This window comes from Scyliorhinus canicula, chromosome 19 (assembly GCF_902713615.1).
Source record: "Scyliorhinus canicula chromosome 19, sScyCan1.1, whole genome shotgun sequence".
Classification (NCBI taxonomy): Eukaryota; Metazoa; Chordata; class Chondrichthyes; order Carcharhiniformes; family Scyliorhinidae; genus Scyliorhinus; species Scyliorhinus canicula.
This window is the reverse complement of record NC_052164.1, coordinates 36,009,641-36,012,076: the sequence shown is the minus strand read 5'-3', so window position 1 is coordinate 36,012,076 and position 2,436 is coordinate 36,009,641. Positions and strand designations below refer to the sequence as shown.

The 2,436-nt window shown below is 47.8% G+C and overlaps 1 protein-coding gene across 1 annotated transcript in view; it reads left to right on the top strand.

Moving 5' to 3' along the window:
* The first annotated feature begins 135 nt into the window (after positions 1-135).
* Positions 136-2,436, top strand: part of LOC119954148 — a 47,184-nt gene continuing 44,883 nt past the window's right edge. Inside the window, exon 1 of the mRNA XM_038779099.1 lies at positions 136-334. The gene's annotated coding sequence lies outside the window, so the exon portion shown is untranslated. The remainder of the gene's footprint in view (positions 335-2,436) is intronic.

The window sequence follows — 2,436 nt, the reverse complement described above, 5'->3', positions numbered from 1 at the left end:
CCACTTCACATCGCCCCGCCTTCTCACGCGCCCCGCCCCGCCCCGCCTTCTCCCGCCCCGCCCCGCCCCGCCTTCTCCCGCCCCGCCCCGCCTTCTCCCGCCCCGCCCCCCTCACCTCACCCCGCCCCCTCACCTCGACCCGCCCCCCAGCCTTGAGCCCGAGCGGCCGCCGCAACCGTGGCTCTTTGGCGCTAACGCGTCGCCGGGTTTGAAAATCTCCCGCAGCCGAGAGGACAAAGCGGAGCGGGCCCGGGAGCTGGAACCTCAACACCGTCAGCGAGAGGGAGGGGAGGACGCGGATTCCGTCCGGAAACTGGGGCTGGTTGTGTTTCGGGTGAGGGGCAGTTTGAATTCAAATTTTTAAATGTCTACACTCCCTGTAAGCGGATTGGAGCCGCTGGAAATGGCCGTTAAAACCCGGGGGAGGGCCTTTGGTTCAAGCTGTTTATTTAGGCTCATCTCCTCTTTGCGGTTGAGAGTTACAATGACAGCTCCTGGGTTTATTTTTTGCCCCCTGTGCAGCATTTATAGTATTCGGAGCGGCTCATGCAGTGAGTGCAGCAGATGTTCGCCATCTGGTTGCCTGGGTTGCCAACCCCTCCAGGATTGGCCTGGAGTCTCCCGGAATTGGAGATCAGTCTCCAAGAAACACCAGTCTGTGTGACCCTGGAGACAATTCATCGAGACATTTAAACACATTTACTGCTTTAATTGTAATCTTCTACCAATGTTTCTCGCCGCCAGCTCCACAAATCTTGTCATACCGCGTTGGACGCGCACACACAGCATTTTAAAGGGTTGCATGGTGGTTAGCACAGTTGCTTCACAGCTCCTGGTTCGATTCCCAGCTTGGGTCGCTGTCTGTGCGGAGTTTGCACGTTCTCCCCGTGTCTGCGTGAGTTTCCTCCGGTTTCCTCCCACAGTCCAAAGATGTGCAGGTTCGGTGGATTGGCCATGATAAATTGCCCATTGTGTTCAAAAAGGTCAGGTGGGGTTACTGAGTTGTCAGGATCGGGTGGAGTTGTGGGCTTAGGTGGGTTGGTCCTTCCGGTGTGGACCATCTGGGCCAAATGCCTGCACTGTAAATTCTATATGACTAAAACCACAGCGCTGTTTGACTATCTCTAACTTTGATTGAAAGTCTGAAAAGCCCCAATTGCAGTATTGTTACAATTTCCTAATTTGAATAATTTGTGTGGGTAATTTATAGTATTTTAAATTAATCTTCATTTCATATTATAACCCCCAAAATTGTAAATTAGTGTCATCTCTGCTAGACCGCTAATTTACACCATCTATTATCTTGGTTTATACTGTTAAATTAGTACAGGTAGTGTCTCAAAACGAGCAAACTGGAGACCAGGACCCTGCCAGAATACAGGTTTTCAGAGGCAAAGTGATGTTGATTTCAGCCCCATGCAGCATGCCTGCTCCTTTGTGCTCATTCCTCCCTTATGAGTCTTATTTTGTTCTAAAGTCTGGCTATTTGCCTCTGCTATGTTGCTTCTTTTCATTCTGATGGTCGTGTGAGATATAGTTTCCGTGGGTGATTTTAAGTGCTGCTTTGCTGCCTACAGAGGAAATATTGTATGTTATTTTCATTCAGTGGGGCACAAATGGTGGTGAGACCGGCACCATGTTGTAACTAATGATTGGATCAGGCCAAGCTGGGTTGGTGGGATCAAAGGTCATTCAGACTACTCCGTGCTGGAAATGACAGATGTGTGATACTACATGGAAGTGTTTATTTTTGTTCTTTCTATTCCTGGCCAGAGGACACATTTGACATTTTGTCTCCAAAGGAGAGGTTAGGTTGGTTAATTTAGGTGGTTGGACAGCTGGTTCGTAATGCAAAGCGACGCCAACAACATGGGTTTGATTCCTGTATTGGCTGAGGTTATTCATGAAGGCTTAACCTTCTTAACATTGTCCCTTGCCTGAGGTATGGTTATCCTCCTTTTAAATCACAACCAGTCAGCTCTCAAAGGGAAGAGCAGCCTATGGTTCCTTTGGGATTGTGACATTTGTCTCCATGGGGTATTCACTGCTTAATAGATTGCCTGGTTTTCAGACATTGGCAGTTTTCAAATGGCTGGATTTGAGGTACTGTACTTCTATTCTGGTCACGAGGAAGCTCTGCACAGAAGTTCTTAAACATGCGTACTTAACTTTGTTCCAACTTGCAAAAATTCTAATATTTTGGGAATGTCAGCCCCCCCTTGCATTTAAATAGACTCTAGATAAGTCTAAAAAGTGCCAACTATCCTGAGCACTTTTTAAACCTGGTTTGACACTGCACTGGAGTTTCACTTCAGTACAACATCAAACTGTCCCCAGGGCATCTCACACTGCTCCCTTCAGAGTTGGTTTAGGACAGAGCTCTTATGGTTATTTTTCTGTACAGTGATATTAAAATTACAAAAATATTACATTCTA